This window comes from Cervus canadensis, chromosome 15 (assembly GCF_019320065.1).
Source record: "Cervus canadensis isolate Bull #8, Minnesota chromosome 15, ASM1932006v1, whole genome shotgun sequence".
Lineage (NCBI taxonomy): Eukaryota > Metazoa > Chordata > Mammalia > Artiodactyla > Cervidae > Cervus > Cervus canadensis.
Genome location: NC_057400.1, coordinates 69,235,381 through 69,259,143, shown reverse-complemented (window position 1 = coordinate 69,259,143; position 23,763 = coordinate 69,235,381). Strand labels below are relative to the sequence as shown.

The following is a 23,763-nucleotide window of genomic DNA, read 5'->3' as shown; positions in this document are numbered from 1 at the left end:
GAAAATGAGAGATACCAAGGGAACACTTCTTGCAAAGATGGGTTTGATAAAGGACAGAAATGGTATGGACCCAACAGAAGCAGAAGATATTAAGAAGAGGTGGCAAGAATACACAGAAGAACTGTACAAAAAATATCTTCACGACCCAGATAATCATGATGGTGTGATCACTCACCTAGAGCCAGACATCCTGGAATGTGAAGTCAAGGGGGCCTTAGAAAGCATCACTATGAACAAAGCTAGTGGAGGTGATGGAATTCCAGTTGAGCTGTTTCAAATCCTAAAAGATGATGCTGTGAAAGTGCTACACTCAGTATGCCAGCCAATTTGGAAAACTCAGCAGTGGCCACAGGACTGGAAAAGGTCGGTTTTCATTCCAATCCCAAAGAAAGGCAATCCCAACGAATGCTCAAACTACCGCACAATTGCACTCATCTCACTCGCTAGTAAAGGAATGCTCAAAATTCTCCAAGCCAGGCTTCAGCAATACATGAACCGTGAACTTCCAGATGTTCAAGCTGGTTTTAGAAAAGGCAGAGGAACCAGAGATCTAATTGCCAACATCCACTGGATCATCGAAAAAGCAAGAGAGTTCCAGAAAAACATCTATTTCTGCTTTATTGACTATGCCAAAGCCTTTGACTGTGTGGATCACAATCAACTGCAGAAAATTCTGAAAGAGATGGGAGTACCAGACCATCTGACCTGCCTCTTGAGAAACCTATATGCAGGTCAGGAAGCAAAAGTTAGAACTAGACATGGAACAGCAGACTGGTTCCAAATAAGAAAAGGAGTAGGTCAAGGCTGTATATTGTCACCCTGCTTATTTAACTTATATGCAGAGTACATCACGAGAAACGCTGGGCTGGATGAAGCCCAAGCTGGAATCAAGATTGCCAGGAGAAATATCAGTAAACTCAGATATGGAGATGACACCACCCTTATGGAAGAAAGCGAAGAGGAACTAAAAAGCTTCTTGATGAAAGTGAAAGAGGAGGGTGAAAATGTTGGCTTAAAGCTCAGCATTCAGAAAACTAAGGGCATGGCATCTGGTCCCATCACTTCGTGGGACATAGATGGGGAAACAGTGGAAACAGTGTCAGACTTGATTTTGGGGGGCTCCAAAATCACTGCAGATGGTGATTTCAGCCATGAAATTGAAAGATGCTTATGGCTTGGAAGGAAAGTTATGCCCAACCTAGATAGCATATTAAAAAGCAGAGACATTACTTTGCCAACAAACGTCCATCTACTCAAGGCTCTGGTTTTTCCAGTGGTCATGTATGGACGTGAGAGTTGGACTGTGAAGAAAGCTGAGCGCCAAAAAATTGATGCTTTTGAACTGTGGTGTTAGAGGAGACTCTGGAGAGTCCCTTGGACTGCAAGGAGATCCAACCAGTCCATCCTAAAGGAGATCAGTCCTGGGTGTTGATTGGAAGGTCTGATGCTGAAGCTGAAACTCCAGTACTTTGGCCACCTCGTGCGACGAGTTGACTTATTGGGAAAGGCCCTGATGCTGGGAGGGACTGGGGGCAGGAGGAGAAAGGGACGACAGAGGATGAGATGGCTGGATGGCATCAGCGACTCAATGGACATGTGTTTGAGTAAGCTCCGGGAGTCTGTGATGGGCAGGGAGGCCTTGAGTGCTGTGATTCATGGGGTTGCAAAGAGTGGGACTCGACTGAGCGACTGAACTGAACTGAACTGAAATAGCAAGGAGGAAGCACAACTCTACCTATCAACAGAAAGTTGGATTAAAGATTTACTGAACATGACCCCGCCCATCAGAACATGACCCAGTATCCCCCACAGTCAGTCTATCCCATCAGGAAGCCTTCATAAGCCTCTTATCCTTGTCCATCAAAGGGCAAACAGACTGAAAGCCACAGAATGGCTGTACAGTTTTAATATTCTCAGAGGCAATATGTGAGAGATCTAAGTTTGCTACATCCTTGCTACTGTCACCATTTAAAAATTTTTAGCTGTTGTAATAGATGGATGTATGGCAATATCTCTTCATCATTGTAATGGGCAATTTTCTAATGGTAAATGACCATCTTCAGTTCAGTTCAGTTGCTCAGTCAGGTCCGAGTCTTTGCGACCCCATGAACTGCAGCACGCCTGGCCTCTCTGTCCATCACCAACTCCCAGAGTCCGCCCAAACCCATGTCCATTGAGTCGGTGATGCCATCCAACCATCTCATCCTCTGTCATCCCCTTCTCCTCCTGCCCCCAGTCTTTCCCAGCATCAGCGTCTTTTCCAATGAGTCAGTTCTTCACATCAGGTGGCCAAACTATTGGAGTTTCAGCTTCAGCATCAGTCCTTCCAGTGAACACCCAGGACTGATCTCCTTTAAGATGGACTGGTTGGATCTCTTGAGAGATCCAAGGGACTCTCAAGAGTCTTCTCCAACACCACAGTTCAAAAGCATCAATTCTTCTGCGCTCAGCTTTCTTTCTAGTCCAAGTCTCACATCCATGCATGACCACTGGAGAAAATGACCATCTTAGCATGTGTTTATCTTCTGTGTGTTCTCTCAGTGAAGTCTCTGTCTTTTGCCCATTTTCTTGTTAGATAGTAGGCTCACTGTCACTCCTCTGCGCCACCTCATTCTGCCTTGTTGCTGCTGGGGTGGGGGGTAGGAGTGCCATCTGCCCCCTGCTCAGACACCAGGGAGGAGGTTGGGGCAGTGGGTTTCTGGGCAGCACATCCTCCTGCCAACCAGCTTTAGCGCATCCCTGCAGGTCAGGGGGAATGTTCGGTTCTCCACTTGGCCACACTGATTCCAAGAGGGGTCAGTTTTTCTTTTCATATTTGGTTGGTCAACAAGGATTAAAAATGAGGTTTTTTCCTACCAGACATCCTTTCCCCAGTCCTTTGTGTAGAGCTGGTCCTGGGCCCAGGCCTCTCTAGCACCCCATCAGGGATGAAGAAAGAAAGAAAACCCAGGAGCTTACATCATTCCTCAGGTTGTGACGTTCCTGCCTGGTCCCCTTCCCTGCATTTTTCATAGTTTTCCTGTATGTGCTGGTGTCTAAGGCCCCAGACCCCTTTGTTAGTTAGCCTGGGGCTCAGTAGAGCTCCTGTGGAGAGACATTGGTGTTGGCCCTTGACGTCAGGAGGTGATGGGTGAGGGCCTGGACCTCACTGGACGAGGCCCGAGATCTGCGTTTTCTTCATACACTGGGGGTGAGCCTCTTGGTGATGACGCCTGTCTGTCAGGGCTCCGTGACACTGTACACACAGGACACCTTGCAGGCGCCTGCCTGTTCCTAAGGGCGCAACAGACAGCAGCTCTTGTTCTCCTATAGGTGAGACTCTTGGCTCCAGAAGGTCATTTCTGAGCTTAGTGGGAGAACAAAAGCCAGATGATGGGGATTCCAACACCAAGCACTCGGTGAGGGAAGTCAGTTTGCCTCTGAGATTCTGAGCTGGAGAAGGAGAGAGAGGCCTGTGAAGGAGGGAGAAGGAAGTCTGGAGCTCAGGCAGGACAGGAGGAGGAGCTGAGGGGAGCGGAGAGAGGGGAGGCGTGCAGGTAAATCACAGGGAGAGGGCCGTGCCGCTGGTGCTGTCAGGGGAGCACAGGGGCAGAGACGGGAACGCTGCCCCGGAGGCCAGGGCAGGCTCCCTCAGCCCGCATCCAGCGCAGGACTGCGTTCCTGACCGACGTCTCCGCGGCCTGTGACCTGTGCTTCCCCAGAATCAGACAGCCACTGCCTCCACTCCTGGTGGTCACTGTTTCCATTGTGTAAAGAAGAGAAAAGACACTGAACAAGGAGACAGGAGGTTAGAAAGAAAAGAGTGAGTTCACAGTGATTTACATGTATAGTAAGCGCCACTCTTTTATTACTACTACATCTCGTGTTTAGTAACCATCTGCTTTATTTCAGTGAGGAGAAAATTGACGTTATCCATGTGCTTACGTCGGTTTCTTTCTGCTCTGGGCACTGGGCCTCGTGTATCTGTTCACGGCTGTGACGTGTGCTTGAAGGAAACGTGCATTCCTCCAGTGCTGCCATGATACAGGGGGATGCGGCTGGTGGAGGGTGAAGGAGGCCTCCCCAGAGCAGAGAGGCTGGAGCTGAAGCCAGGTGGCTGTGGGTGTGGCCAGGGTGAGAGGTGTGGGGGATGTTCTAGATAAAGGATGCGGCGTTTGTGGATGAGGAACCGAAGGGAAGCTGGTGAGGACAGACTTGCTCAGCGGGAGCGGGCAGGACAGAGACAAGGGGGCGGGGAAGGGGGCCAGGCCCTGGGAGCTTAGCAGGGGCCCAGGGTCTCTGTGTGGGTCCAAGAGTGAGGATACTGATATCGTCCACAGGATACTGTGACACAGGTATGAGTGGGGACGATGGGAGCACAGGCGTAGATCCACACCTTTACAGCCGAGCGGCCCACCATTTAGGACAGGTATCCGAGCCTTGGATATGATGGGGACCAGATGGACCCCCGCGTCGTGGACAGACGGAGGCTCCACACGTGGGGATGGAGAGGGCAGAGCAGTGGGGGTGGAGGATGGTGAGCAGTTCCGAGGCTCGGCCGTCCATCAGCTCCCAGCTGGGTGACTCGTTCCTGCTTTACTGTCATCAGGACCACTGAAGAAGACATGAGCAAGATGTATCTTTAGAGTGTTTTGGTCCAAGATGCTTCTGCAGTGTCCAGATGAAAATGTCTAGGGAGTAGTTGCCTGTGTGGATGTGGAGGGAAAACCAGAGCTGATCACAGAAACACAGGCTGAAGACATTTGTCCCGGGTGGTTGGGTGGGTGCGGGTCAGGTGAGGGGGGCTGGAGGCGGTCACTGGGGGTGAGGGGAAGTCCAGGGACAGAGGGTGTGATGCTGTGATGACAGGAAGCAATGCCATGCGGCAGACACGAGGGCGAGAGTTGATGCCCTTTGAGGATCAAGGCAAAGGTCTGCAGATGAGATTGAGTATAAAATACTGCGGGGACGGTCGAGGCTGAGTGAGGGAGCTGGTGAAAGTCTGGCTCGCACAGTGTTTCCACCTGCGTCCCTGGGAACCCTGGCTCTTCAGGAGCGTTTGTATCACATCCGCTCTGTCTCTTTCTGACACGCACACTTGTTTTATAGTCTGTTGATTATGAGAATTGCTGTCAAAATGACATAGCTCTTTCAACAGCATAACTTCTGGAAGTATTTATTTAGCGTGGCGTTGTCTAGTCACTAAGTCGTGGCTGACTCTCTTGCTACCCCACCTGCCAGGCTCCTCTGTCTGTGGGATTCACCAGGCAAGGATACAAGGGCGAGTTGCCATTTTCTTCTCCAGGGGATCCTCCCAACTCAGGGATTGAACCCATGTCTCCTGCATTACAGGCAGATTCTTTCCCACTGAGCTATGTTGGAACCCCCTTATTACTATAGTATGTACCACCCAGCAATTCTTAATGAATCTCAGGACCCTGGAACCCCACTTGAGAAACACTGGTTGAGCACTGTCAACAGACTTGGCCACAGAAAAGCCCACGGTCTCTCTCGACAGCCTCCCCTCCCTCTGCGTCACCTGCTCCCAAGCCTCTCCTCTCTGGGAGCTACAGTTTCTCTCAGGAGCTGGAGGAGCAGCCATCAGTTGCAGGGTATGTTGGTTTAGGCCCATGGAGGTCAAAATACTTGGTGATTCGTGGCAGCCAGGAATGCCCTCTGCTCTGGCCAGCGGGTGGGTGAGAGCTCTGTCTGGGGTGTTAGGTGCCGTGAGTCTCAGGGAGGAGCGAGGCGAACACTAGTGACACTCGTGAGCGGTGAGTGAGAGCCTCTAACTGAGCAGCACTGGGTCTACTTCATTTTTAGGCAGACGGGGAATCATGGGAAAAGGAAATTCTGGTAGAAACCTGTAGATAATTGGGGTGGGAGTGGGAAGGGGTACGCAGTCCCTGTGCTGGAGACGGAAACAATTTGGTCTTGTGAGGCTGGGAGAGGGAGGGCTTGTTATTCGAATGTTTGAAACTTGGAAATTCTTTTATGTGGTTAACTGATATGTGAATGTGTGGTTGCATTGTCCATATGTTTGGTGAAAAGAACCTATTTTGGCAGGAACTGTGGAGTGATAGTGAGCTCACTAGCACCTCCTTCGTATATAGAAAGAGTTACATACAGTTTTAAAAGCAGTGGAAGATCGCTGTAGCAGGGTTGAGCAAATAAGAATGGTGTTATGAGCAGCATGGAATGTTGTGTGGTGGGATTTTCCTTGAACGTGAAGCCCAGTATGTATATTTTCATCTCCAGTATCTGGTATATAGTAATCAGTCAGCCTTTGATTGAAAGGGTGGATGAATAAATCCCTAATACTCGTCCTTTTTAAAACCTGACTTTAAACTGATGGACCAGCGAAGAACCCTTGAGACTAACTTCACTTTGTGGGTCAAACAGAGTCAGAATTATCCGGATGAACTTTAGGTTCCTGTACGGATTGGTAGTCACTAGTCTGACATAGTTGATGGTTGCCGATAAGAAAAAGAATTTGGGGCCTTAACAGGTAGAAAATAACTGACTCTTGTTTTACAAGTTTTGCACAAGTTTGCAAGGAGAAAACTGACATTATGGGCTAGAAGAAGCAGTTGGTCTTAGTGTACTGATGAATAGTAAACTGTGTAGATTTGATGAATACTACTTAAAAATCTGTGGTGTTTAGCGCACACGCGCGTGCTCAGTCATGTCTGATTCTTTGCTGCACTGTGGACTTGTAGTCTGCCAGGCTTCTGTTTCTGTGGAATTTTCCAGGCAAGAATACTGGAGTCGGTTGCCATTTCCTACTTCAGGGGATCTTCCCAACTCAGAGATTGAACCCACATCTCTTGCATCACCTGCATTAGCAAGCAGATTCTTTACCACTGTGCCACCTGGGCATCCCTTTTAGTCCTGCTTCTTACACCTTTATACTCATATTCCTGAGTAACACATTGATGATGCCTACATGAGAGAGTGATATTGAATGAATACACAGATGAGTGAATTCACAGGTGCTTTTGCTGAGTGTAACTGTCTTACTTCTTCATCTACTTGTTTGTGTCCTAACACGTGAAATAACTAGTTCTGCCTCATGCATGCTTAGGTGTCTGTTTTGGATTGGCATAACCTCACATGGACTCCCACTGTGCTCTTCAGGTGATGGTAGACAGCTGGCATGTTCTGCATGTCATTGCGTCCTCATTATTTCTTGTTTCCAGTGTCCTGTCATTATCTTTCCTCCTTTGACCTCTGTCTTCTCTCTGGACTTGGAGGCCTTCTGTCTTCCTGTTGGATTACTGATTTAACTTTTCAGCATTTTAAGAATTTCCTACCTGCTAAGTAGTATGTCAAAGCTGTATATTGTCACCCTGCTTATTTAACTTATATGCAGAGTGCACGCATGCATGCTAAGTCACTTCAGTCATGTCCAACTCTGTGTGATCCTGTGGACAGCAGCTTGCCAGGCTCCTCTGTCCATGGATTCTCCTCCGGCAAGAATACTGGAGTGGGATACTATGCCCTCCTCCAGGGGATCTTCCCTTCCCAGGGATCAAACCCATATCTCTTACATATTACCTGCATTGGCAGGCATGTTCTTTACCACTAGTGCCATCTGGGAAGCACTTTATGCAGAGTATATCATGCGAAATGCTGGGCTGGCTGAATCACAAGCTGGAATCAAGATTGCCAGGAGAAATTCAACCATCTGAAATCTGCAGATGATAGCACTTTAATGGCAGAAAGCAAAGAGGAACTAAAGAACCTCTTGATCAAGGTGAAAGAGGAGAGTGGAAAAGCTGGCTTAACGGTCAACATTTAAAAAAACAAATATCGTGGCATCTGGTCCCATCACTTCATGGCAAATTGATGGGGGAAAAGTGGGAACTGTGACAGATATTCTGTCTTGGGCTCCAAAATCACTGTAGACAGTGACTGTAGCCAGGGAACTAAAAGATGCTTGCTCCTTGGAAGTAAAGCTGTGACAAACCTTGACAGCATATTAAAAAGCAGAGACATGACTTTGCCAACAAAGGTCCATCTAGTCAAAGCAATGGTTTTTCCAGTAGTCCTGTATGGATGTGAGAGATGGACCGTAAAGAAAGCTGAATGCTAAAGAATTGAAGCTTTTGAATTGTAGTGCTAGAGAAGACTCTTGAAAATCCCTTGAAATGCAAGGAGATCAAACCAGTCAATCATAAGGGAAATCAACCCTGAATATTCATTGGAAGGACTGATGCTGAAGCTGAAGCTCCAGTACTTTGACCCCTTGATGTGAAGAGCTGACTCTTTGGAAAAGACCCTGATGGTAGGAAAAAGTGAGGGCAAGAGGAGAAGAGGGCGACATAGGATGAGATGGTTGGATGGTATCACTGACTCAGTGGACATGAGTGTAAGCAAACTCAGGGTGATAGTGAAGGAAGCCTGACATACTGCAGTCCATGGGTCGCAGAGAGGCGGGGACGGTTTAGCAACTGAGCAACAGCTATATAGTCATCCCTGGATATCTGCAGGGAGGGGGGCACGAGGGAGCATTGATGCAAAAAAGGTGTCGAAGTCCCTTAAATAAAATGACACAGTTCTTGCATAGAACACCCCACCCTGCCCTCCTGTGCACTTTTAATCACCTCAGGGACTTATAACGCCTCATGTGACAGACGTGCTGTGTCAGTGACTGCTGGAGTGAGGGAATTCTAGTTTACCTTTGGGAACTTTATGGAACTTTCCCCCAAACAGTTTGGATCTGCATTTGGTTGAATCCTTGAATTCGGAGCCCAGGATGCAGACGCCTGAGCACATCATGAGTCAGACTGGTCACCAGGATCACAGAGATGCACAGGGCGTGGCCCTTCTCTTGCAGAAGTTGTCAACATGTCTGCGCATCACCAGTAAGACATGGTGGTATGTGTGGCACAATCCAGAGCAAATACAAGGTTCTGTGTTGTTCTGGAGAGAGCCTGGTTATAGTAGGGGTTGAGGTGGGCGAGGCAGGCTTTGCAGCAGATGGTGTAGCTTTACTTGTCAGTATTCTTCTGTCACATCATATTCCAAAAGCAAAATTTATCAAACCGTCAAGATTGACCAGTCTGTCATCAAATCAACTTTCCCTGCTAAAAGAAGTTTTCTTGGAGGAACTAGTCTTTGCTAGTTAATCCCATCAAGAGAAATGCCTGCCTTTCAGAATAATCCGTGAGTTCAAAACAGAACCATCCCTTCACTTAAAAGTTGATCAGGTTCTGTCATGTCCAGCAGTTTTTGGCTGGGCTGCTTTTCTGTGTAAACAACAAATAATCTTGAAGGGATTTTCCCTTCTGAGGACTAGACTCAAATCCAAGATAGGGTGATCTACTCAAATTTCTTCATACACTTAGGCAATGAAGTATTTAGGCTGTTTTGAAACATCTCTGTGAATGATAGAGACATTAAAATCAAAATCATCCAGATTCTCCATAAAGCATAAGTTTGTGTTTTGGTCAGCCTATAAAGTTCTCTACCTTCTGTTAAAATGTAGAGAATCCTCTCCCATAAACACACAAATTTAGAATTACTAAGTTTTAGCTTGAGAGTTTCAAGGATAAAAGAAGACACTTGGGAAGAAAAGAAGCCTGGAGCTATTTTTGAATGAAAAAGAAAATTCAGGAGAATCAAAATCTTTTATTTTTGTTGCATGACTTAATAATTCAACTGTACTTTTCTTTCTCCCAAAGCAGATAGGCATAGACAATGATTGCAATAGGTAAATAGGCACTTTTTGTTTTAAAAATCTTATAACAGTTTTCGGATCAAATTCCTTCCAGATTTAATTTGATTAATTTCTGAATAAGAACTACCATTTTTAAGTAAAATTACTGCATTTCAGAGAGTCTTATAGTTTATCTGGCGTGTGGGATCTGAGTTCCCTGAGCAGGAATTAACCTCTGCCCCACTACAATGGAAGCTCAGAATCCTAGCCACTGGATTGCCAGAGAAGTCCCTCTAGAGGGTATTACACGTAGCTCAAAAGCAAGAACGGGAAATCATATTGATTTAAACCATGCTGGAATAACTATTTTGCACATCACCAATAGCCAATAATGGTTTCCCTGATAGCTCAGTTGGTAAAGAATCTGCCTACAATGCAGTAGACCCCGGTTCGATTCCTGGGTCAGGAAGATCCCCTGGAGAAGGGATAGGCTACCCACTCCAGTATTCTTGGGCTTCCCTTGTGGCTCAGCTGTTAAAGAATCCGCCTGCAACGCAGGAGACCTGGGTTTGATCCCTGGGTTGGGAAGATCCCCTGGAGAAGGGAAAGGCTACCCACGGCAGTGTTCTGGCCTGGAGAATTCCACACACTGTATAGGACATGGGGGTCACAAGGAGTCAGACACGACTGAGAGATTCACTTTCACTTTTGATAGGCAATAATATTTGGAAGATTTGGAGATGCTCTGGTTTGCATTACACAGATACACTTTAAAATACCTCATGTATTAGGTCAAGCTTTACCTCAGACAGATGCTAAGAGATATGAAAATGTGTAGAGTTTTGCTGTATTTAAGCAAACCCCAGGCCGGGCCAGGCGGGTTCTGGCTGGGGTTGGCGGTGTGCAGAGGCGGGGTGGCATCGGACAGCCGCCGGGCTACCCGCCCTGGCCTACCGGAGTCTGGTCGCAGGTCGTGCGGCTCAAGTGCAGCCCGCGGCCCTTGGAGAGGTGTGGCTGGCTGGCCTGACCATCAGGCAACTCAGAGCGAAAGGGAGGCGCAATGCAGGGTTCTTAAGGCGCCTGGTTGCAGCCACCTCCGTCTAGGGCCATACCAACCTGAACGTGCCAGATCTTGTCTGATCTGGGAAGCGAAGCAGGGTCTGGCCTGGTTAGTACTTGGGTGGGAGACTGCCTGGGAATACCGGGTGCTGTAGGCTTCCTGCCTCCCCTGTCCTTTAGCCCTGGCCCCCCCGGCGCGGTTGGCGCCCCGAGCCCCACCGGCCCCTGGCCCCTCGCACCCGGCGTGCTCAGAGCCATCGCCTGCCTTCCAGTCGGCCTGCCGGCGGCCTCGAAGACAGCAGCAGCCCAACTCTTGGGTCCCCGCAGCCCCAGCCCCTCCCCCGGTGGGTGGCCGGGACCCCGACTCCCGCCGCAGGCCTGGGTTGCCTCCGGATTTGGCTTCCAGGAAACCAGATGACAGTCGGGTCTCCATCTGGGGCTCCCTTGGCATGCCTCAGGCAATCCCGGGGGCTGCCCGACCCCGAGCCCCAGCCCAGTACTCCCAGGCGACCGCGGGCACACACACGCACACAGACACACACACACACAAACACACACAAAGACACAGACACACAAAGACAGAGACACACAAAGACACACAAAGACACACACACACACACACAGAGACACACATAAAAAGACACACAGACACACCCCGCCCCGGACAGGTGAAGAGCTGGAGAGTACAGGTAAGGGAGACTCAGAAAGAGGGAGAGAGAGACAGCAAGAGGACCACACAGATTCCCCACCCCCAGCCCCACCCCCACGCCTCCACACCCTCCCCCGTCCATCGTGGGTATGCACCCGGCCCCCAGTCGGCCTGACCACAGCCTGGCCCACCGACACACTCACACACACACTCTCACACACTCACCCTCTGGTCTGGGGGCGGGGGCTGGGTCTTGCCTTAGGTAGCCAAGCTGAAGGGGACCTTTGAGACTTCGGCTGCGAGGAAGTCTTGGGGACCCCACGGGGGACTGCCAGCCCCAGGGCACCGCGTCCAGCCTGGGCCGCCCCAAGGGAACGCCCCCTCCCTTGGGGAAGCGGCTTCTTCCGCAGGGCCTCTCTCTGGGGTGGTCACGGTTGTGCCAGTGTGTCTGTCTCGGATCGGATGCCATCCTCTCTCCCGTGTCTGTCTCCCGTTTGCCTTCTGTCAGTCGGTCTGTCTCCCTCTGTCTGTCTCCACCTGTGTGTGTGTGTGTGTGTGTGTGTGTGTGTGTGTGTGTGTGTGTGTGTGTGTGTGTGTGTGTGTGTGTGTGTGTGTGTGTGTGTGTGTGTGTGTGTGTGTGTGTGTGTGTGTGTGTGTGTCCGCGCGCGTGTCTGTCTTCATCTCCCTCTGGCCGTCTGGGAGTCTGTCTCTGAACCTTCATCTCTTTCTGCCTCTGAGTCTCCTGACCCCCGGCCTCTCACAGGCGCTATGGGTCTGGCTCTGGCTGAGGAGCTTGCGCCGGCCGGCTGTCTCCCTTGGCCTGGGTGCGTGCGAGTGTGTGTGTGTGTGTCCGTGTCCGTGCCCCTGCCTGTCGCTCGTCCGCTCTCTCAGGAAGGTCCTGTGCTTGGCGGGCGGCGTGGGGACAAGGGGGGGCCGCGGTCGGGCGAAGGGGCGGGGCTGCCGCGCTCCAGTCGCCGGCGGCGGCCGGCCCGCCCGCAAGCCAGACACCTCTGGGGCCACTTGGGCCTGAGCAGCGATCCGGAGGGGTGGGTGGGGGACCCGAGCGGGGGGCGGGCCTGGAGAGGCCCAGGGTGTGTGGGCGCCGAGACCTCCGCGCCCCTCACCCCAACCCCCAGCCCAGGCCTGCACGCCCGACTGGCCGCTCGTGGTCCCGGCAACCATCCGGGCCGCCGGGCCGGGCCAGGCTTGCTTGCCAGGGCGGCGGTGTGCGGGGACGGGGCGGCGTCGGCCGGGCTGCCGGGCCTGGCCGGCCCGAGTTCGGTCGCTGGTCGTGCGGCTCAAGTGCAGCGCGCGCCCCGTGGAAAGGTGCGGCCCGGGCTGGCTCGACCCGCACGTCAGAGCGAGAGGGAGGCGCAGCGCAGGGCTTTGAAGGCGCCTGGCGCCAGCCGCCTCCCTCTGATGAGATCATACCACCCTGAACGGGCCAGATGTCTTCTGATCCGGGAAACTAAGCAGGGTTAGTTAGTACTTGGATGGGAGACCCCCTAGTAGTTAGGAGCTCCAGGCTTTTGCGCAAAGTAGACGACAAGCCAACGTATAGGTGATGAAACGTTTATCGTGAAAAATTCAATGAAACCTGAATTCAAAGATGGTTTATGGCCTAGAAGCAAGGGTTTTCCATTAGGTTCCCCCTCCCCCCCCCCGAATTAACTTGCATGATGGTTTCTATTAGAATAATGCTTAGTTTTTATTCCTTCTTTCCTTGTCTATATCCATCTTTTTGCACCATAATGTGGTGCCTTATTGGCATAATTTTCCGCCTTTTGTCTTCCCGTAATGCTGCTGTAGGAGACAGATGGACTCCAGGTTAGGCATTTACATGTAGCCTGTTTACATTTCCTGAGGCAAGAGATGGTTGGGCTCCAGTTGAGCCTTTCCAATCAGTGTCCTGCTTGCCCTCTGAAATGGAAGGTAACAACAGAAAGAGGGTAAATAGCCAGTGTCTGTCTCTTATGAACACTTTAATAGTCATGGCAAGGGCAAAGAGGGACAAAATCCTGCTTGAGTCAAGGATTAAGAGATCTCCCCTCCCCCCACCCCCCTTTTGGGACAAGGGAAACTCTACACATGTGCAGAAAGGCTCCTTGTGGGTGAAAAGTCCCGTGAAAATGCCAGACCATAATGAGCCTTGCTTCTCCCAGAAGCCTCCACTTGGAGATCCATCTTAGCTGAGGGGTGTGTGCACACCAGGGGAGAGTCCCCGGATAGGTCAGATGTGAAGAAAGAAACCAGAAACTTGGCAGGAAGGAAGACGAAAGACCCAGAAGAACTGGCCCATATAAAGGACTTAACCGCCTTGTGGTTACTGTGCTCCTTCTCACGAGGGGGCGCCCATGGCCTTTCTCTCCAGGTGTGTAGCCAGCTCTGCTTTGCCTCTGTCTTAACTAGACCGACTGTTTCTCCCTGTTCTTTCCCACGTGTTGCTGTGCTGTGTCTCTAATAATCAACGTTGTAACTGCATTTACCGATTCTGCCTCCATGATAAATGCATTTTTCACTGGTCAGAGATCCAGGGAAAATTCGCTTCTAGCCTCTAGCCCTTGCTGGTCTGGTGGCTAGGATTCCTGGTTTTCGTTCAGGCTACCCAGGTTCAGTTCCTGGGCAGGGAATTAGATCTCACTTCACGCCACCACTCACTGCTGCCTCACTGAGATCAACTCAATTTTTATCACCATTTCATCTACACCATATGAAATTTTGCAACTAATTTGTAACTTTTAGAAAAAGGACTTCTTAGGTATTAACATACTGATATTTCCATAAGGGGGAAATACTTCTTCCCTAAAACTGCATTGAGAAAATTTGAACTTAAGAAAATATGTTTTAATGTAGCAGAATTATTATTTTACCTTTATAATCCAGCATTTGTGAAATCCTTAACTGCTAATAACTGTTCATGCTTCCCTGGTGGCTCAGCTGGTGAAGAATCCACCTGGCATGCAGGAGACCTGGGTTGCAGAGACCCCCTGGAGAAGGGAACGGCTACCCACTCTAGTATTCGGGCCTGGAGAATTCCATGGACTGTATAGTCCATGCGTTCGCAGAGTCAGACATGACTGAGCGACTTTCACGGGTCACCAACAACGGTTCAGCCTGAAATAAGAACTTTCAAAAATCTTTGAACACAGACGCTCAAACTTAATTTCCCTCTGGGATAAATATTTTGCATTTACTTTTAGGTTATATATACACAATAGGCACAGAACTCTTTTACTATGTACTTCATTTGCATATAAATTAACATCCTAGAAAATTTAAAATAGAAACACTAAATACAGTATTGCACAGAGCAATCTCTGTTAAATGCCCCATTGTATATTTGAAGTTCATATACACATGGAAGGACTGAAGGAGACGGGAAGATGGCAGAAGAGCAACCCGAGAGCCACTACTGTGTCTGTGCACATCAACTACAGACTGCAAGGTAAGGACCGTATTTTACATAAATAGAAACACAGTTACAATTCAGATTTCCTTTTTAAGTTGCCTGCATAATTGGTTTGCAATAGCAACAGATTCTCCCCTTTTTTCATAGCCATACCCCAACATATATCATTTTTAAATATCTATTAATGTCAGACAAAGCCATCACAATGCTTCAGGAGTGACTTAAAGAAAACTCCAGTCAAGTCACAATACTCAGGCAGGTGGGTTTAATAAACAAGTCCTAGGTAGATATCAATCTATCTAAAAGTTACTCTTTTTTTTTTTTTTTGCTAACAGTCATCTTCGGCAATTTTATGAAGATCAGTTTATTTTAATAGTTTTTTTTTTTCATTTATCAGTTTGAAGCTAATTACTTTACAGTATTGTAGTGGTTTTTGCCATATATTGGCATGAATCAGCCCTGGATTTACATGTGTTCCCCATCCTGAACCCCCCTCCTACCTCCCTCCCCATCCCACCTCTGGGTCTTCCCAGTGCACCAGCCCTGAGCACTTGTCTCATGCATCCAACCTGGGCTGGTGATCTGTTTCACACTTGATAATATACATGTTTCAATGCTATTCTCTCAGATCATCCCACCCTCACCTTCTCCCACAGAGTCCAACAGTCTGTTCTATACATCTGTGTCTTTCTTTCTTGCATATAGGGATATCATTATCATTTAAAAGCATTTGCACAACAAAGGAAACTGTAAGCAAGGTAAAAAGACAGCCTTCAGAATGGGAGAAAATAATAGCAAATGAAGAAACAGACAAAGGATTAATCTCAAAAATATACAAGCAACTCCTGCAGCTCAATTCCAGAAAAATAAATGACCCAGTCAAAAAATGGGCCAAAGAACTAAACAGACATTTCTCCAAAGAAGACATACAGATGGCTAACAAACACATGAAAAGATGCTCAGCATCACTCATTAGCAGAGAAATGCAAATCAAAACCACAATGAGGTACCATTACACCTGTCAGAATGGCTCCTATCCAAAAGGCTGCAAGCAATAAATGCTGGAGAGGGTATGGAGAAAAGGGAACCCCTCTTACACTGTTGGTGGGAATGCAAACTAGTACAGCCACTATGGAGAACAGTGTGGAGACTCCTTAAAAAACTGGAAATAGAACTGCCATATGACCTAGCAATCTTGCTCTTGGGCATACACACTGAGGAAACCAGATCTGAAAGAGACACGTGCACCCCAATGTTCATCGCAGCACTGTTTATAATAGCCAGGACATGGAAGCAACCTAGATGCCCATCAGCAGACGAATGGATAAGGAAGCTGTGGTACATATACACAATGGAATATTACTCAGCCATTAAAAAGAATACATTTGAATCAGTTCTCGTGACATGGATGAAACTGGAGCCCATTATACAGAGTGAAGTAAGCCAGAAAGATAAAGACCAATACAGTATACTAACGCATATATATGGAAATTATGAGGATCATTTAAAGCACTGTGTCATTTTCTTTGAAAAGGGCAACGGTAAAAGTTACAGAGAGGCACAACTTTGGTTTAAGTGACCTTTGCTGCAAACTGGCTTTATGTAGGTCCTAAAGGACATGGGTGATAAAGGCCCTCAGTTAACTTAAAATTATGATTCCTGCCTATATTATATGATGTGTAGAAAGGGTATTCCTTTTGCTATAGTTTTTTTCTATTCATTGTGTGATGAGTTAAAACAAAAATGATAATCTTCTTTCACAAATATATAGTTACAGAGACCAACCCAAGAGCTGGGAAAGCCTTATCTATGACATATATAAATGGTACCTCAATTTTAAAATAGAAAATTTATGCATACATGTGAAACTGATACAAACAAGTCACTAGCAATATCATGTTAACCATCAATCTAAATGCAGTGTTGTAGGAGTGCTGGTCGTCAGGAGATAGAGGGTTTTGCTGTGACAGGGAATATTCTCACAACAGTAAGTTGGAGGTTACTGTTTAGCATGTTCAGAATTAATGCAGATACTGCCTCTTACACATGCTGTTTTGGTCTATTGGGAAAATGCCATACACTTTTACAAAAAGAAAAGGTGTCACATTCTCCACTGGCCTACTGCTTTTGCATTTTTATATGAATACAGTGTAGAGTTCAACAATCAGGAAACTGGAAAACATAAAGACTATGCAAGAAGCCAAGAAGAAAGGTGATCAAAATGATGAGTTTCCTTCCTGCCCTCAGGCCAGCTGAATTCTGTGGCAGCAGCTGCAGCGACTCATTTTTGTTCTGCTTTTCACTGGTCAGGTTTTCCTGCGTATTTTTGCTTTCTGAAATAAATGCACCAGGTGAGAGAAGTAGGTAGAAGGAATAACTGTAAAGAATGTATGGAGTGTAGAATAGCATTTTCATTTGGATCAACTTCTTTGAGAAAAGGTTAAAAAGCCACAAGCTCATAAAATAAAAAAGATATAAGTAAAATCGATTTATCTCTTAGAATGTTCACTAATGTTTTTGAGGGAAAAGAAGGTTTAAACACTTAGCTTCTAATCGATGTGAAAGAGTATCAGCTCACCTTTCTCATTTTCAGTCTTATGTACCAACACATAAATATGAAAATTGAACCGAGGCTTCATCTCACTGTTAATGTGATTTCATTCTCTTCTGTGACTCAGATGGTAAAGAATCTGCCCACAGTTCGGGAGACCTGACTTCGATCCCTGGGTCGGGAAGATCCCCTGGAGAGTGGAATGGTGACCTGCTCCGGTACTCTTGCCCGGGGAATTCCATGGACAGAGCAGCTTGGCAGCCTACAGTCCACGGGGTGGCAAAGAGTCAGACACAACTGAGGGACTAACACACTTTCATCTCATAGGTAATGTGATTTAATTCTCTTCTATCCTTATAACAGCATAATTGTGGTTCGTAAATAACTATTCCTTCTCATTCTATACATGTACTTGAAGATTCACTTTCATCAAAAAGACAGAATGTAAACCAAACCATAATAGAATATTTGTTGTTCAATAGGATTTTGATACAGAGAAACAGAAGGGAAAATATCTTTTAAATGCAGATATAATTTCTAACTTTTTCTGAATAAAGCTGTTTAATTGTGACCCAATTTGGGTTATTTGAATATCTTCCATTTACACTATATTAGACTATGCCAAAGCCTTCGACTGTGTGGATCACAATAAACTGTGGAAAATTCTGAAAGAGATAGGGATACCAGACCACCTGACCTGCCTCTTGAGAAACCTATATGCAGGTCAGGAAGCAAAAGTTAGAACCGGACATGGAACAACAGACTGGTTCCAAATAGGAAAATGAGTACGTCAAGGCTGTATATTGTCACCCTGCTTATTTAACTTATATGCAGAGTATATCATGAGAAACGCTGGGCTGGAAGAAGCACAAGCTGGAATCAAGATTGCCAGGAGAAATATCAATAACCTTAGATATGCAGATGACACCACCCTTATGGCAGAAGTGAAAAAGAACTAAAAAGCCTCTTGATGAAAGTGAAAGAGGAGAGTGAAAAAGTTGGCTTAAAGCTTAACATTCGGAAAACGTAGATCATGGCATCTGGTCCCATCACTTCATGGGAAATAGATGGGGAGACAGTGGCAGACTTTATTTTGGGGGCTCCAAAATCACTGCAGATGGTGATTGCAGCCATGAAATTAAAAGATGCTTACTCCTTGGAAGGAAAGTTATGACCCACCAAGACAGCATATTAAAAAGCAGAGACATTACTTTGCCAACAAAGGTCCGTCTGGTCAAGGCTCTGGTTTTTCCAGTGGTCATGTATGGATGTGAGAGTTAGACTACGAAGAAAGCTGAGCACAAAAAAATTGATGCTTTTGAACTGTGGTATTGGGGAAGACTCTTGAGAGTCCCTTGGACTGCAAGGCGATCCAACCAGTCCATCCTAAAGGAGATCAGTCCTGGGTGTTCATTGGAAGGACTGACGCTGAAGCTGAAACTCCAGTACTTGGGCCACCTGATGCGAAGAGTTGACTCACTGGAAAAGACTCTGATGCTGGGAGGGATTTGGGGCAGGAGGAGAAGGGGATGACAGAGGATGAGATGGCTGGATGGCATCACTGACTTGATGGACATGGGTTTGAGTAAACTCCGGGAGTCTGTGATGGACAGGGAGGCCTGGCGTGCTGTGATTCATGGGGTCGCAAACAGTCGGATACAACTGAGTGACTGATCTGAACTGAACTGAGACTAACTCAATTCAAAATGCTATTTTAAGGTCTAACCCACCTTTTCAGTTAAAATAGCATTTACTTACTCTGTAGTGCCAAGTGATAATCCCTCAAACATTCAACAAAACATAAGATAGTATCACATGGACTCATCACATCCACCAAACCCTTCCCTTCCTGGTGCAAAACCTGGTGTTGTATTTTGAAGGGAGAAACGAGCAAAGAAACAGCTTGGCTTGTTACACTTGGCTGTGGGCTGACAGCTGCTGGTAGCCCCCGTGCAGCCTGAGCCTCTGGTCTGAGCAAAGAACAATGCTGCGCCTGGCACTCCCTGTGTTAGGCCCCAAGGGTGCTCATGGGATTACAACATCTGTGCTGTGACCCGTGTATGATGAGGAGAGTGAAATTGGCCCCAGACTCCACCAGCAGCCCCCCACATATATGCACCCCCTCAGTGGATCCATCCTGATGGTTAGGCGTTGAATGCTGAACACCGAGATTCTTTTAGCCTCTGCTACCTGATTACAGGCAGAAGGAAAAGGAGATTCTCTAAGTCGGAAGTTCACTATTTGTTCAAACTTAAGAGGGAGATGATTAAAATATTATTAGGTGGATTTCTATATTCTGAGAAAAGAGTGTTTAAAAGCCAGAGAAAACCACAAATCAAAAAACAGAATAAATACTTACAGTTCCAGTCATGTCTTGATTTTATTTTATAAGTGACTTTCCCTTTTTATGCCTGCACATCTCTTCAACTTCTTTTACTCTAGTGGGGAGAAAACACATGATATAAACAAAGACTTACAAAGATCACTACAGTCCATCTATATGAGATGAGCAAGTATCATGAAGGATTTGATTTATTAGAGGAAGATAATACCACACACACAGGAATGTCACCTGATATTGATTTAGAAACCTAATAGAGCTCGAGGTGGATTCATCCAGTGGCTCTTAACTTGGACTCAAAGAAGGCTGAATGGAGTAGGACAGAAGCACATTTGTATTTTTAGGCATACTAAAGGAGTCTCTGGCCAGGGGGCCACCCTTAAAGAAACAGCCTGGCCTGGAAATTGTGCTAAAGCACAGAGCGATTGGAGGGAGTGGGTTGAAAGGCGAGAGGTGAGAGTGCAGATGAGAGAGAGAAAGAGAGGAGAAGAGGGAGGACGGGAGGAGGAGAGGACACTGAAAAGACAGGTGGAGGGTGGCAGGTACGGACACACGTGACCAACGCCCCCACCCAACCCCAGGCTGCGGTTGGCATTTCTGCAGTGAGGCATCCACAGACACCTTCCGTCCTGTCCTCTGGAGGGCTAAGGAGCTCTCTCCCCTGCCCCTGCTCCTCCTCAGTCCTCTCTTAAGAGCAAACAAGGAGCGTGCACTGGACATTCCCTGGCACCTGCCTGTGAACATCACCACCGAGATGAAATGCAGTCACCTCCAGGGAGTCAGAAAGCCCACTGGGTTTCTTAGAGCACAGGAGGAAGTATAAGAAAAGGACCGGGTTGATTGTATGAGATAGTCAGCGAGCAAGTCCAGTGCCTAAGGTCTCTCAAAGAGTGAACTGTTGTCAACAGTGTTGCCTGGAAACCCAGCTCTATCTCAGGGACAAGGCCTTCACCATTCCTGACAGTGAATGACTTGCTCGGGCCAACATCATCTCCATGGGAGCCGCTCAGCACTTCTGGACAGGCCACGTGGTGAAGACAGCTTGGAAGAGAGACCCCCTGCGATCTCAGGCCAGGCCCTTAGCTAAGAATCCCTCGCTCACTTATGTGTCCTCAGGCCTCGCCGCTCCTGCTCTGTCCGGGCCTACCTCTCGCCATTTCCACTCTGTCAGTACTGAGGTAGGAGATAGCGGGCCTCTGGGCCAGACACCTGGTGTTTGTCAAGTGGAGTAAAATTCAAGCTTTGTTCTCACCCAGACGCTCCAAGGACAAAGCTGGTGGTAAAAGCTGAGTTCTGCTAAAGCCAAGAGAAAAGGTGCCCACTCCTGAGGTCAAGGAAGACTTCCCTGTCTGCACATGTTCAGGAAGTCCTCTCTGGGGTTGAAAAGGGAAGGGACCCCGCCCCATAAGAAGTGTGGACATGCACCCATAGGCCTCTATGGAGGGATACATCTTAGGAGAAAGTCACACACACACCTTTGGGAAGGTGCGTGGACCAGTCAGGTGTGAAGAAAGGAACGAGACAATTGGCCAAAGGTAAACAAAACCTAGCAGGGCTGCCCCGTGTGAGTGATTCACACACGTCCAGACTGTGCTCCTCCTCACGCAGCACATCCGCACCCCTCTCCAGGCGTGTGTCTCTGCCCTCCTTCTGAGCGCGGTGAGCAAACTGCGTCCTGTGTGCTCTCCCATGCGTTGTGCTAGGCATCTAATCATCGATGCTGGACCTGCTTTTACAGCTGTTGGCTCCTTGACACAGTCCTGCTTACAAACAGGGCCAAGAGCCCGGGCCACTTCTGCATCTCACCTCTAGTCCCTGGTGGTCTAGCGGCTAGGACTCTTGGTTTTCACCCAGGCTCCCCAGGTTCAATTCCCGGGCAGGGACCCAGGATCTCCCCCTCCGAGATCAGCATCGTCCCTGCTGCTGTGCAAAGTGAAACACTGGTCTTTCCATATTGCTTCCCAGTGTGCCTGAGCCCCAGGCCCTTCCCAGGCTTAGGGCAGAGCTGAACGGAGGCATGCGTGGAAGCAGGGAGCACCAGGAAGGGAGGCTGTCTGCGACATGCCAAAGTTCAAAACAGTTTCCTCCTCCCCATTTTCCAAACCCAGCACGCCTTGCTTGGTGAAAAGCTGGAAACATCACGTCTGAACAGTGGTCCAGACAGGCCCATGTTCACTCAGTTCTCTCTCCTGCCTCACCGACCTGGACTCCTGGCAAATGTCCTTTACATTAACCTGGGTGATGCATCTTGAGGTAGAACCAGTTCACTATCTACAAGTAGATGTTCACAGTGTTTCCCTTCCTTTCAGACTGCTCTCTTTCCATCCACTGGTCACTGAGGCAGACTTCCTGCTCTGATGGAGTCGCGGGCTCTAGGTAGGTAATTCTATTAGCAAGAACAGTCCACATGCTCAGCAAGTGTCAGCAATTAATCTCACCTGGTTTAAAGACTGATCGAAACCTACTTACAAGTGAAAACTAGGTGAGCCAGCTTGGTTTTGTATATAAGCAAAACCAAAATGAAGACGATAAGAAAAAAAATTGTGAAACTTTGTACTATGATGAATAAAGTCCCTTAAGAGGTACGTTTTCTGAAGGAAAGCCCTTGTTAGGGTCAGGGTGTGGGAACGCACTAGTAGGCTCAGGATTAGGGTTTGGTTTCCCTTTTATTCTCCCTTCAGACCCCACAATTTGGGGACATGCTTCCCAACTTGGTAACAATGCACTTGTGTAAGCTTCAGAATCAAGGGACAGAGACTCTATTCCATGTACTTAAGAAGGGAAATTTCCCTTCATTTCTGAAGATATACTTAAAGGAAATGAGATACGATCTGAGAAGAGTCTTGAAAATCTCTCTTAAAAATATTCATCATTTTTTTCTCGGTGACACCTGGGAGAAATTTTGCTATGAATGGTGATATTTTAGACAATATCCCATGAACTGAGCAAAAGTTAAGCCAAACTGATTCATCTTACCTTCTTAAGTTTTTTTGGAAATGAGTGGGCCTGTCATCTCAGCAGGGTTCTTTTACTCCTCTTCTTACCTGTCTGCTTCTGTGGGGCTTCCTCACCACATCATCTGGTCTACCAGACAGTGGTCCTGGCAAACCATCACCCCAGCTGCTCTTTGCAGCATCACAGCCATTGTGCTGACTCTTCTTACTTGAACCCCAAGTACTGCCCAACCTCGGCACTCTCTTAGACTGGAAACCCCAGAGCGAGGACCTAGCAGCCCCTAACAGGTCATGCCTGAGAAAACACCAGTTTTAAATGCCACTGTAAATGAAAAACAACCACCTTCCTTGTGGAATAAGTTTGTTCTCTTGCTTCCAAAAGTCTTTAAAGTGAGAGCTGAATTCATGTCAGATACCGAAGAAAACGTTTGGGGACACTTCCTTCTCTCCAATTTTTGGTCTCATGGAGAAATAGGCAGTAGTCTCCAAAAAGCTGTGAAAGCGCACGCGCGCGCACACACACACACACACACACACACACACACACTTATAAACGCTATAATTACTTTCCAATATGGGGTATTCTTTCTCCATCCAAAGGCTGATTTCATTCAGGCAGTTACTATTAACAACAGGACTCAAGTCCTCAGGCACCAACAGGAGTTCTCTTCAGGTTTCATGTTAGAGTTTTTGGACACAGATGTTAGCAGTAGATAAGAGTCCTCCATATATTGCTAACTATCCCTGGTCCATCCATTTTCAAAATTAATCACTATGTGTCTGACCTATTTCAGAAATGAACCTGTAATCAAGTTGGGACATAAGGGAAGTTGTGGGTCTATACCTTTTTTCTAGACTCTAAACAAATGAAATATCAGCCCTCTGCCCCTAAACTAGCATGTATGTACACTGTACATGTCAGTTTAACACGTGTACATGTTATATAATACGTGTATTGTACTGCTTCTATACTATTTGACTTCCTATGTTGCTGATGGGGAAAAATCAACAGCCCTTACAAGTACTGTGGAGATACTTCCATGAATGTGAATGTTGTTAGGTGGTAAACATAAGACACAGGAAAGGCATCTAAGGTGTTTGTACAGATGTGTATGCATGTACACACATGTATGCATCTGTTTGTGATTATAATACCTTGG

At 47.5% G+C, this 23,763-nt stretch overlaps 1 protein-coding gene and 1 pseudogene across 4 annotated transcripts in view; both read left to right on the top strand.

Moving 5' to 3' along the window:
• LOC122453685 (liprin-alpha-1-like) overlaps positions 1-23,763 on the top strand; it is a 160,234-nt gene that overhangs the window by 100,654 nt on the left and 35,817 nt on the right. The window lies entirely within an intron of this gene.
• Positions 10,739-10,857, top strand: LOC122454061 (annotated as a pseudogene).